This window comes from Spermophilus citellus (genome assembly GCF_964194105.1).
Source record: "Spermophilus citellus genome assembly, chromosome: 9".
NCBI lineage: Eukaryota > Metazoa > Chordata > Mammalia > Rodentia > Sciuridae > Spermophilus > Spermophilus citellus.
Window position 1 is genome coordinate 81,697,529 of NC_138191.1, and position 14,545 is coordinate 81,712,073.

The window sequence follows — 14,545 nt, forward strand, 5'->3', positions numbered from 1 at the left end:
CTTCTTTATAAGTCACTTATATTGCAGAAAAATCCTGGCAAATGGAAAGATTTCAAAAATTTTCTGTTGAATGATCCAGACTGTTTTAGTTCACAAAAAGAGGCCTCGGGTAACATGCAGGAGGACTATGCACCACTGGGGTTTTCTCTGCTCTGTTGACATCATTTAAGCATATGAGAAAATTGTCACTATTGACAATCAGAGGCCATGCTGTGAAGATGCTGGAGGTGTCTGAACATGAGTAATGCTATTCTAGTCCCTTGGGAACCTTACTGCAAATGCATGCTTCTTTTTTGTTGTCTCTACATTAACTGTAAATATTTTCTTAAATTTGGGTTTCTATCTTATTAACATAATATAAAAATTGTGCACCTGGAATGGAAAAAATTGCAACCACCCTGCAAAATCAACTGAACATTTAAGATACGATGACTGATTGCTGTAATCTTCTGTGAGCTATAAATCTTAGGAAGAAGTTTTTTTATTTTTTAGAGTTGAAGAAGTGGTTATACAAATTCAACAATGTGGCTATTGAAGAGGGCTTCTAGAGTTTACATGAAGAAAAATAATGATCCCTAATCCACTCTTATTATAAATTCATAGGTTTAATACATGTAATAAATATATCCAGAGAAGAAAGAAATATTTCCTGAAAACCTACCATATGTTTAGCAATGTTCTGAGTTCTGGGATACACTGTAGAATAAGGGGAACAGATTCCCTGATCTTGTGGAACTTACATAATCACAGTATTTTGGTTCAATTATTCAGAGTGTGTGTGTGTGTGTGTGTGTGTGTGTGTGTGTGTGTGTGTATATATATATACACATAAAAATTATATAAATTATATAAAATCATTTTGTTATTGCTATATATAAATATATAATCTTATTTCAATTATAACAATACCAAATAATCTGAATTAGAAACAAAAAAAACAACATATCCAATTCTCTCCCTTTTATCTAATTCCCCCTATTTATACTTTTCTACTTCCTTTTCTCCATTTCTACCTTAGTTCTAGCTGTATTTTCCTTAATTAGTATAAAAAATTTTCAATTATCACTCTTTTTAGTTTATCTCCTATCACAGTTTCAGACACTTAATAAGTTATCAATAAAGATACTGAATTAAAAAAACAAAAGTTATCAAGTGACTCATTTATCCTTCATATCATAGCAAAATCTAAAATGTATGATTCAATAGATTATTTGTGACTTTTGAGACTGTCAGTCATACATGGGGTGGATACTAAATCCTTAGCATGGTGTTCAAAGGTTCTGGTACCCTAACTTAACTTTCTTTTTCTAATTTTGCCTGCCTTTATTCTATGAAATGAGCTGTTCTGTAGCCTATTTAGTCACCTCAGGTTCTCCACGCCTATTCTTCTCTTTCATTTTTTGTAAGCTGCATCAGCTGATCTCTCTCTCCTATTTATTTTTCTTTAGGCTGAACCTGTTTCCCCTCAAATACCATACTTCAGTACTCCTATTCTATTATCTACCTGCCTACCTACCTGTTAATTGTGGCAATCTCATTTGCATTAATTACTCTTATTAGAAATTTCTAAAAGCCAAATTGGTGTTTAATTAATCTTTGTATCTTCAATTCTGCATAAACATAGGGTGAATGTACAGTGAATGAATAAACAGCAAATTAACTCAGATGTCAAAGGAGTTTATTTTCCATCTCTCCCAAAATTCTACTGAAATTACAAAACAAAACCAGAACAAAATTAATGAAAGGGAAAATTGTTGCTTCTAGTGAACAGGAAAGGATAAAATCAAAAGAAGTCATAAACTTTGAGAATTTTGCAGAAGAAACAAAGTACATTTAATTAGATTTTTTTAAAAAGTTCAGTGTTAGTCACCTGTGACTTAGAGCAAACCAAGAGGGGTCCCTCTGGGAAATCAGAATTGCTTGGTTTCTCTAATGAGCTCCAAAAGTTTGTGAAGATTAGTACTATTTTGGGGAGGAAAAATTCAGTATCTACTAAAATAAAATACGTGTATGTCATATCCAATAATCAACTAAGTCTACTCTGAGTCCATTAGTTGCAAACATTTGCATGTATATGTTAAAAATAGGTTGATCACTGCATTATTAAAACTCCAAAATATTGGGAACAACATAGATGTCCACCAATAGGTTATAGACCAAATAAACAAGGGAATGGCTACAGTAGAAAACCATACATATATTTTTTAAAGTATAAAAAATCTACATTGTTTATATATATCCTTATGTGCAAAATAATGCAATGCATGTGCACATTTGTAATGCATAGAAAAATAAGTGACATGATAGACATTAAACCGTGCTTACCTCTGGGGACTGGTTCTGGGAGACTAGTAGGGGAAATTTTCTCTGTTTTCTCTTGTAACATTTTTTCCACATTTTTTATTGGAGCATTATACATAATGGTGGGATTAAATATTATGTATTTGTATATGCACATGATCTGTTTCCTGTTTATTTTTCTGTGTCACAACTACTTTGTAACTAAACAGCAATATAATCAATTTGAAAATTTAAACAAAGAGAATTTCCACACTTGGAACAGCAGAGACTGGGAGCAAATAGAGCATAGTTTGTCCAGAAAGAGCAACTGAAGGATTACTAGACATTCAGGGCTAAGTACATAGAGATCTCTCACTAAATGAGACTGCTCATTAAAGATCTGCTCTCACTAGCTTCTAACATGAATGGTAGGGTCAGATAGGGAAGAAGGTGGTGTTCCAGCTAACTTCAGGTCAGCAAATCAATACAGACATACTTGACTTCATCAGGAATTCTTCATCCACAACTTGTTTTGGCCAGTATAACTTTAGGCCCATTGGATCAAGGGAATGGTGGGTTGAGGAGATCTGTGTAGACTATGAAACTCAACCAGAGGGATTCATAATACAGTGAGGCACATCAGTCACAGCATTGATTATCCAATCATGGCTAGACAACTGTGAATTACAGATCTGTTATTTAAAGAAGGGCCCTGTATTGTCACCCACTTTTCTGAAGACTTCAAATGACATGTGCTTTTTTATATAGACACCTCCTCATTAACCATAGCCAATAGATAGCACCCTGTGTAAATGTTCAGGGAAGGGGAAAATCCACTAAAGGAAATAGAACTGCTTGAGTGGCTCAGCTGGGGGAGTTAACCCTACTAGATCGGCTTTACAAGAAATGCTGAAGGGAGTGCTTTAAGTTGAAACAAAAAAGACACTAAAAAATATCTCAAAGGCACTTACACTTACATGAGGAATCTTAAAAAGTCCAACACAGACACAGAGATTAGAATGGTAATTATTAGGGACTGCAGGTGGCAAGGCATAGGAATGGGAAGATGCTGGTTCATGAGTACAACATTTCAATTAGATGGGAGGAATAAGTTCTGGTGATTTCTTGTGTAGCCTGGTAACAAAGTTGATAATAATGCATTGTATTTTTGAAAACTGCTAAGAGTATAATTTTAAATGTTCTCACCAAAACAAAGAATAAGCATGTGAAGTTATGAGTATGTAAATTAGTTTGATATAATCACTCTACAATTTATACTATATGAAAATAACACATTGTAGCCTGTAGATATATACCATTATTATTTGTTATTAAAATGAATAAATAAAAATGCTTCAAACAAAAACCTACTATTACCAACATAATTGGATGTAACAAATATTAATGTGGTATTATATCTTTTTCAGAACTTTAGATACATTTAAAATTCTTCTGCGAAGGTGAATGATTCATCTTTCATTTTTTCAACTTTTGTGTTAAACTTTATTTAGCTATTAATATTATTCAAAACCTTTTTCTTATTTAAAAAATTAGGTAAAGGACTTGAACAATTTTCCAAAGAAAACATAGAAGTGGCCAACAAATATATGAAAAGATGCTTAATATCATTAATAATCAGGAAAATTCAAATCAAAATCACAATGAGCTGTATTCTCTCAACTTTTAGAACAGCCATTATCAAACAAAACAAGTTTTGATGAGGATGAGGAGAAATCAGAACTACTGTGCATTGTTGGTGAGTGTAAAATAGTACAGCTTCTATAGAAAACAGTATGAAAATTTCACAGAAACTAAAAATAAAACTGTCACATGATTCATACATTGTATTTTGGGTATTTTTCCAAAATAACTGAAATTAGGATCTCAAAAATATATTTGTCCTTTCATGTTGGCTGTAGCATTATTCACAATAGCTAAGACGTGGAAGCAACCTAAATGTGAATTGTTGGATGAAAGGATAAACATTCTACATGTTCATTGACAGACGAATGGATCAAAAAATGAGTGGTTTATACCTATAGTGAATATTAATTGTCCTTAAGAAGGAAGGAAATATTATCATATGCAAAAAAACATGAGTGATCCCCAGGGACATTTTAGTAAGTGAAGAAAACCATTCATGGAAAAGTAAATACTGCACGTTTCCACTTATAAGATGTATCTAAAGTAGTGAAATCTATAGTAGGAGAAAATGGAGTGTTGATCCCAGGGTCTGGGGGAAAGGAAAGTGGGGAGTTGCTGTTCAATGAATATTAAGTTTCAATCATGCAAGATGAAAAATTCTAGAGATCTACCGAAAAATGTTGTGCTTCTTCTTAACAATTCTGTAATGTACATATAGAAATAGGGTAGATCTCATGCTATGTGTGTGTTTTTCTTTTATCATGATAACAAACATAAACATGGAACAAAGTTAATCTGTTACAGTTTATTAGAACTAGAAATTTTATCTTTTGATTGCATGGGTGTCAATTCTTGAAGTCATCCTTAACTACTCTCCTTTTCATTTCTGATACCCCATCTGCCCACAAATCCTGTTGCTTCTACCTAGAAGCAGGTTTACCTTGAAATTCCTGAAGCTTAAGATTTAAGGCTCCTTATTTACATGAACAGCTTTGCAAATTCTGGGAGGTAGCCTGGCAAAGCATTCAAATGGCCATATGTTTTTGTAAAATTTACAAAAGTAAGTGCAATCACGCATTTCTTAACAAAAGAGGTATGTTTTGAGGCAAGTCACTGGTGATCGTGTGAATATCATAGCATGTACTTCCACTAACATAAATGGGATGCTGAGTACACACCTAGGTTATATATGATATTATTCATTGCTCCTAAGATATGAATCTATGCAGTGTGTTATTATATTGAACACAGTAGGCAGTTGTGACACAACAGTAAGTATATCTGTATCCAAACACAGAAAAGGTACAGTAAAAATACTAGGTAATGGAAATTTTTTAGCTCTATTATAATCTTATGGGAACACTAACATATACATTGTCTGTTGTTGACCAGCATGTTACTTGGCACACTCCTGTAAGATTTTAAGATTTAAAAAATTAAAATATAATTCACATACCATAAACTTCATCCTTACATAACATAACTCTTTTTAGCTGTTCACATAGTTATCAATCATTACCAGTATCTAATTCCACTATACTTTCATTTTCCACAAAATCCATACTCCTTTTCCCTATCCTCTTCTCCCTTCATCCCTCAGCAAGCACCAATCTTTGTCCTGTCACTGTGGATTTGTCCACCTCTGGATTTTTGGATAAATGGCCTTCTGTATCATATAATACATGGCCTTCTGTTTCTGGCTTCTTTCAGTTAGGATAATGCTTTCAGGGTTTGTGCATGTTGCAGCTCATGCCAGTCCTTCATTTTTGTTGCTGAACACTATCCCATTTTACTGATGTCACATCACATTATGTTCATCCATTTATCCATCTGTGGACATTTGGATTGTTTCCACTGTTTGCCTGTTTTCAATAACGTTGTTATATACAGTTGTGGGAAAGGTTTTGTATGGACTTAGGGTTTCAATTCTCTCAGGCATTATTGAAGACTGAATAATGGCTTACCAAAGATGCCCATATTTTAATCCCCAGAACATATGAATATATTATCTTACACAGAAAATAAGTATGACAGGTTGCAATTATTTTAAGGATATTGAGATGGAGAAATTATCTTGTATTATATGAAGGGGCCCAATTTAACCACAAGGGAGCTTATTAGAGACAGGAGGGTCAGCGAAGGTAGGAAAGATGTGATGACAGAGGCAGAGAAAAAGTGATGCAAGGAGGGATCACGAGCTAAGGAACACAGGTTGCCCCAGAAGCTGGGCAAAGAGAGGAAATGGGTTTTCCCCCACATCCTGTGGAAGGAGTAAAGCCCTAATGACACCTTGATTTTAGGACTTCTAGAACTCTAAGATAGTAATTCTGTATTGCTTTTAATTCACTAAATTCATGGTAATTTGTTACAATTCAGTAATTGGAAAGTAACAGGAATATGTTTAGGCCTGAAATGCTGCATAAAAGTAAGAAGTTTAATTATAATTTCCATCCTGACTCCCTCTTGTTGCAATTTCTCTAACGTCGCATGTGATAAAATGGCCACAGGCACTTTGGGGTACTGGCTGAAAGGAAGTTGCATGGAAAGACCTTTAAAACAGATTTGGTGGAATATATTTATGTGGTTTGTAAATAATTTCTGCACATATTTAACTTGGTGCTAGTTATTTGACTTAGAAGTGGTTTCTGGAAAGACTCCTATTGCTACAGTAGTGAGCCTAGCTGACTGTTGCATGAAGGTGTGGGGACAGAGGACATGTTCAAGTCTGGTTCCTGACACCAGATGTATATAGATGGAGGAGAAACAAGGCATGAAACATATGGAGGTTACCCCAAATCTGACAGCAATCCTAAATTTTTACAAGGTTATCAGTGAAAAATCATACAGCTGAATTTCCAAACTATGACTAATGAAGATGATGTTGGAGGACAGACTGGATTGTTTTTATCTCTACAGAAAATTATATTACAAAATATTTGTCATGTGCAAAGGTTGTCAAAGAATATGAAACCAAAATGTAGGAGAAAGCATTATACGTGTACTATCATGTTAAGTGCCTGGATTTTGTGATGGTTGTGTCACTTGTCATCTTTTGAAATTATATTTTGTTTTTGTTCTTTTTTTTTTTGAGTTTCTTTTTTCATTCTGAATGAACACTCACTTTTATTCCCAATTATGTATTCCCAAATAATAATTCTGATTACTTTCTGAAAGAGGGTATACTTTATATTTATAAAGTTCAGATCTCACTGGATCTTCTGGCTATATCTTTAAAATTTACCAAGAAATCAACTCCTTATCCTCTCTATGATTCCTACCCCAACCCAAGACACTACTGTTTTTGCCTAGATTATTGCAATACCTTCCTACTGACTTCCCTGAATCCACCTGGACACCCTTCTTCCATGAAACCTTTTTCTATTTACTTTCAACACAGCAGTTGAAGTGATCCTGGTAATAAAATGTAATTATTGAATGTGACATGACCTCACCCATATGTCATAATATGACATATGTAATGAAAGTTAGATCAAGGATCTACTTATTTAAAACCTTCCAAAGAACTTCCAATTTTACTCAAAATGCCTAAATCCTTAAAATATCTTACAGAGTCTCCCTGTCCACAAATTAACTCATTTACTGTCCTCTCCCTTAGTCTACTGTGCCTTCCAGTCTTCCTGCTGCTCCCTCTCTGGAGATGTGCTTGCTTTTCCTTCTGCAGAGAATAATCTTCTACCTGCACATCTACATGTCACTTCCTCATCAACTCTAGATTTTTACTAAAATGTCACTTTTGAAGGAGGCTTCCCTGCCCATCCTAACTAATTAAACCCACTCCCCATTACCTTTTATTTTGCTATTTCTCTTTAGCAGTTTTGCTTTCTTTTAGTTTTAGTTTATTGTGAAATCTGAAATCAAGTAGCTTTGTTATTAATTTAATTTTTATAACACATCCGTACTACATTTTAGCATATAAATGAGGGAGATTTAAGTTTGAATCTGATTTACTTTAAATACAATTTTGTTATTAGTTTTTTTTTTTTAGTAATTCACAGCTGTTATTCACAGTAGAAGAATGTTCTTTTGGGTTTATTCCACGATTGCATAATACTTCTGTTTTCTTTGTAAAATTTGATTATAAATTCGAACTCTTATTTGTTCCATTAGGAAATATGTTTTTTCCTTTAATTTCTCTAGTAGAAACTGTAGATGGGCACACTAGAGACTTCGAATATATAGAGATAATATATCATTCTCAGAAAAATTCATTTGCAGAAACATAAATGGAGCTAATAAATTTCATTCATAGTGACCAGTCATGGTATTGAAATAAGGTATGCTATTGCAATGAGGGAAAAATGACTTCTTTGGAAAACAGATGTAAAGATGACTTATTTTATTGGTAGGAAAGGGAAAGTTGGAAAACAAGAAAATGCAGTTTTTTCCTTGTGTGACAGCAGGCACTTGTTAAATTCCTAGGTCAACAGGCGCTGCTTTGGAGCAAGTGGTGACCTCCATTTGGTCCTCCTCTGAAAGAAATATCTCTGCAATTATTTTCAGTCAGAAAATGTGTTTTAATTGAATGACTCATCAAGGATTCTTTTCAAATTCCAGAGTTATGGGGATATAAATTTATGTAGGTATGTGTGATGATTGCATTGGTCACAATTCCAATTTTTGCATTTCAAAGATTCATCAAGAAACCAATTTGGAAGTATATCTCAAAGTGAAATGAGATTGATTCCTCAAAAGACAACTTATTGTGGAATGATTGCTTTTCAGATAAAGTATTTTCCTTTACTCTATTACCATTTAGTTTGAATTAAAAAATTCTACTTATAATGGCATGATTCTGATGATTAAAACTGATTGAACTGTTCCCTTTTAAAATAAAATGATTCATTCATTTATTTTCTCAAAAACATTTACCAAGAGCCTATCAGGAGCTGGGATTTTACTAGGTGCATGGAAATTTTTATGGAGAAAATAATGCCAAAATTGAGTCAGGAAAATAAACATTTATCTATTATTTTTAGGATACAATACTCATTTTCTGTTTATTAAACTGTTGCCTTTCAGATGTAAGTTCACTCTTCAACACTGTATGTTGTAATTCTGGGGTGAAACACATTTCTTTTTTAACAGGTGTCTTCATGTTGGGCTCTGACAATAGGACATATTAGAGAGAGACTGGATACTGGAGAGAGGAAGGACTTTCTCTTTCTATTCACTTTCTGATCCTCTTAGCATCTCACAGGCCACACGTCTTCACCCTGTAGTGACACTGAACATCAGCAACAGCAGTTGTTTCCAGTTCATAGATTTCTACACAGCTAGAATTAGCCTCCTCATGCCCTCTCTGGGATACGAGCACAGCTGGTGGACGCTCCTCGTGACAGCCCCAGTTTCATGTTCTCATAATTCTTTAATCACCTTCTTCCTTCATTCCCACCCTAGAGGCATTAGCTGCTTCACAGAGCTATTACCTCTGTGACATTTTGTTATCTCTTTTTTTGCCCTTTCAGTTCTCTAGTACACCATTAATCATTCTTTAAAATAAACTTTCTTTGGGAAGCAATTCATATAGTTTCTATCCTTTGACAGACCCCTGACTAATCCAGAAATCGATGCATCTGCAATAACTTTAGAAATAAGTTTCAGTTCTCAAGTTTCTCTTGATATATTAATAACTGGTATGGTTTGAACACAAGTATCCCTTCAAAGCTCACATTAATGCAGGAGTAGTAAGAAGTAAAATGATTAGATTATGAGAGTTGTAACCTAATCAGCCCATCTGAGTTCAAATGGAATATCTGGAGAGTAACTGCAGGCATGTGGAGTGTGGTTGAAGGAAGTAGGTCACTGGGGGCATGCCCTGGAAGAGTCAATCTCTCCTGTGGTTTTTCCTCCTTCCTCTCTTTCTGCTTTCTGACCCTTCAATGAGCAGAGCGGAGCAGTTTTCCTTCACTGGGTCCTCTCCTCATGTTATGTTGTCTTATTTGGGCCCAGAGCAATGGAGTCAGCTGTCTATGGACTGAGACCTCTGACACTATGAGTTCCAAATAAATTTTTCCTCTTTTAAGTTGTTCTTGCTGTGCATTTTGATCATGGTGATGGAAAAGTTCACTGAAGTAAAAATTTCTGAAAATGTCTGAGACATATATACAATCTGTGGCCTTAGTTGTTTTACAAATTGAGGAAAATAAAGGAGTTAGTAAATTAGGTTGTTTCAAATATTTTCCTTGAAAATAGAATAACCAGTTATATAATGGCAAATTCTATTTTATGTGTTTTTTTTAAATAAACTTTAATTGAAGAATAATTGAAAAAATTTGGGGAGCAGGTTTTCCAAAACTATTACTAATTACTAATAAAGGAAACTACTGGATATGCAAATAATGCTTGCCTCATCCATATTTGCATCTTAGTTAGTTAAGATGAGCACACCTAGGGTAAACTAGGTAGGTGAGATAATTCACTGCTATGCTTTTAATAAAGTTAGGTTAATTTAATGCTAATCAATTTCAATTACAAGTTAAAACTCTAGCATAAGTAGTCAAGTGTGTTATATTTCTATGAAAACACATTTCTTTTCCTTATGAAGCCTGAACGGATTATCTATATAACCACTGTCATTTCTTTTCAGTTAGATCATTTGGAGTATCTCCATTTCAAGATTGTTATACAAAATTACATATAAGAGGAAGTGAGGGGAAAGGGAAAAAAAACAAGGAGAGAAATGAATTACAGTAGATGGGGTAGAGAGAGAAGATGGGAGGGGAGGGGAGGTGGGATAGTAGAGGATAGGAAAGGCAACAGAATACAACAGACACTAGTATGGCAGTATGTAAAAACGTGGATGTGTAACTGATGTGATTCTGCAATCTGTATATGGGGTAAAAATGGGAGTTCATAACCCACTTGAATCAAATGTATGAAACATGATATGTCAAGAACTATGTAATGTCTTGAACAACTAATAATAAAAATTAAAAAAAGAATTACTGTTTATTTCTTTGAAAGTTTCACTTGTCTTTATAAAACCAAGTGAGAAAAAACATTTTGGAAACCAAATCCTGGGCTGGGGTTGTGGCTCAGTGGTAGAGCACTCGCCTAGTACAGGTGAGACCCTGGGTTCGATCCCCAACACCACATAAAAATAAATAAATAAAGATATTTTGTCCAACTACAACTAAAGAATAAATATTAAAAAAAGAAACCAAATCCTATCTGAATATTGAGACTAAAAATTCTTCCTATTGTAATCTGTAGCCTTATTAAATATTTAAATGGTGATTGATTCTAGAATATTTTAAAGCTTTTTTTATAAAGAAGTTGTATAAAATACAAATCTTCTAAAATATCCATGGATGACTGAATTTATAAAATGTTTTTAAAGGCTGCCTGTCACACTGTCTTGAAAGTGAGTTAAAATTATGCTATTCATTTCCTGATGAATTCTCTGCATTTATAAATCTAGTCGATCTCTGCATTGTGTTTAAAAAATTGAATGCTGTTTTCCTTTTTACACATAGAATATTTTTCACTTTCTTGACATATATATATATATATATATATATATATATATATTTATAAATTTTTTTTAAAGAGAGAGTGAGAGAGGAGAGGAGAGGAGAGGAGAGGAGAGGAGAGGAGAGGAGAGGAGAGGAGAGGAGAGAGAGAGAGAGAGAGAGAGAGAGAGAGAGAGAGAGAGAGAGAGAGAATTTTTAATATTTATTTTTTAGTTCTCGGCGGACACAACATCTTTGTTGGCATGTGGTGCTGAGGATCGAACCTGGGCCGCACACATGCCAGGCTATCACTTAGGCACTTTGTTTTTAAAAAATCATGCTTTGTTCTTTAATCTGAACTTCAGTGACCTGTAATTTAGATGTATTAGTAAGTGGCATAATAAATAGTTCAGAAATGTTGAAATTACTCTCACAATGATCTTACCTGTGTGTTCTCAAATTCTGGATAATGACTACTGGATAATTTTATGCAGAGAGGCAGAAAGATTCTCTTTAAGGAAATGAAATAAATATTTAAAAATCACTCATTAGCTGATCATGCTTTCATGAAAAATGTATAAAATGATGAACAAAGGTAGCTAGTGTTTCTTAAATACTTATGACACCATACTCATAGTTAATTTGAATTCCAGCAGTGGTGAGAACAAACATAAAAGGCAATTATTTGAACAGATAAAATCTGATAATTTTCCAAAATTGGTGACTAAGAAGAAGCTAAAGTGTGCAAGAATAATGTACACGAATTTCATTCATGGGCACAAATCTTTAAAAAAAAATCCCAAGCAGGGTTGAACTGAACAATTTATGAGAGGGTTTTACTAAGTATCTTCTCCAAAATTCATGTTAAAATTTAATTTTCATTGTGGTGGTATTAAAGTGTGCTTTTGGGGAAGTGATTAAGCCACAAGGACTCTGCTTTTCTGGGTAGATTAATAACCTTATAAAAAAGGCTGGGGAGGGAGTTTGCCTCCCTTGCCCCTCTGCCTTCCATCAGTCAAGACACAGAAACAAAGAAGGAGGGAGATGAGCCTCTCAGATGCCACATCTGCACCTTGGGCTTCCAGACCCCAGAGTTGAAGAAACAGATTTTCATGGCTTATAAATTATCAAGTCTCAGAAAATTTATTACCAGCTCAGATGAAAGTTTAGATAGAAGGTCATGATTGTGGTCCTATAAAGATAATTTTGTATTTATTTTAGAAATGGAAAAGTAGTTTAACATCAGAAATCCTTTCTATGAAATCCATGCCATTAACTGATTACAATAGAAAAATTGTTCTTAAAAAATAAATAAGTAAAAATAAGAGAAAGTGTTATCTTAATAAAATACAGAGAAAGGGTTTAAAAATTGAGGAGCAAGAAAGCAAATGGTGATTTTTCATAGACCATTGGATTAGCTACATAGAAATTCCTAAGAATTTGCAGGCAAATTATTCATATTATTGAGTTTTGCCAAAGGCTAGATTCATGTCAAAAAACAAAAATCAAATGGATTGCTGTGTACTTGCAACAAATAGTTGGAAGCTAGTTTTTGAAAAAGTACATTTATAACTACAATAAAAGGTAAGCCATAAACTAAAAATATACAAGACATCTTTTTGAAGAAAGTCATAAAACTTAGCAAAAAGATATAACAATGGACCAATAAATTGATATATATCATGTTGATGCATGAAAAGATTCAGCACCATAAAATTTCAGTTTTCTATTGTCAATCCAATAAAAATTTGCATTACAGTTGGTGCACTTATAGTCAAATGCTAACATTTTATCTTTCTTTTTGAGAGACTTAAGACTAATTCTAAAACTCATATGAAGGTTCATTTAGAAATGCCACTTCTAAAACTTGTATTATCAGAAAACAAAATAGATTTTTTTTTGTACTAATTTATGGTTTTGGTACTCAGACAGTAAACTGACTAATGAAGACAAAAAGAAGTCATATTTTATTAAGAGGTGACAGCCATATTTATGTGGAAAGAAAGAACTATTTAATAAATGTCACTTGGAAAACAGAATTTGTTTAGCAAAAATAGGAGGCAGAATGTAAAATTTAAACCCACATGGAAAAATACTTGCTGTAAAAAATGAAATCTTCAAAATTTTTATTACAAAAAACACACAAAAATATTTCTGATTTTGGGGAAAAATCATTTCTTAAGCAAGACACAAAATATGATAGACACACACAAATTGTACACTTCATTGTGTTATAATCAATGACTTCTGTTCATGAAAATAGAGGATGTAGAAATCAAAAAGACCCTCCAGAGGCTGAGAGGAGATATCTATAGTACTTTTAACCAATAAAGGATTAGTATCTATAATATGGGTGGAATACATGCTCTTTTATGAGAGTATAAAGTCTCTATCAGCCAAAAAGAAAAAGAAAGAAAGATAACCAATAGAAAAGTGGGCAAAGGGGCTGGGGCTGGGGCTCAGTGGTAGAGAGCTTGCCTAGCATGTGTGAGGCCCTGGGTTCGATTCTCAGCACCACAAACAAACAAATAAATTAATAAAGGTCCATCAATAACTAATAAAAATATTTAAAAAAGAAAAATGGGCAAAAATACATATACAGGCATTTGATGGAAGAGGCTACACAAACTGCCAATAACAGACAGAAAAATCATGTCTCATTAGAAATTGGGGATATGCAAATGAAGCCCAGAAGGAGATGCCATTTTGCAGCCGTTATATTGACAAAAATAAAGAGCCCAATAATATCAAGTGTATGATGTATGATAATTCTTCCATGTTCCTGGTAAATGAGTGCAACTATTTTGAAAAAAAAAACACAAAAGCATTATTTTTAAAGATGAATATATTGATAACTAATAATGAAGAAACGCCACTTCTAAACCTGTGCTTTAGATTAATTCTCATGACAGTACACATAACAACACTGTAATAACAAGTGGACAAAGGGACTTTCCAGGAAGACAAGGAGGGGTAAATAGTTGTGGTATCGTCACATTTATAGAAACAAGAAAAAGAAAAGTACAATAGTATAACACTTAGGAATACAAACAAAGGGGTAAATGTAGCAAGAGAATGTTACACAAAATTCAGGACTATAGTTACCACTGGAGATAAAGCAAGAGAATATTTTTAGAAATTTGAAATTG

The 14,545-nt window shown here is 33.5% G+C and overlaps 1 protein-coding gene across 3 annotated transcripts in view; it reads right to left on the reverse strand.

The window, feature by feature from the left end:
- The window catches only part of LRRC7 (leucine rich repeat containing 7), a gene marked incomplete at both ends in the record, with an annotated part of 429,491 nt that overhangs the window by 162,004 nt on the left and 252,942 nt on the right, over positions 1 to 14,545 (reverse strand). The gene's annotated exons all lie outside the window — the stretch shown is intronic.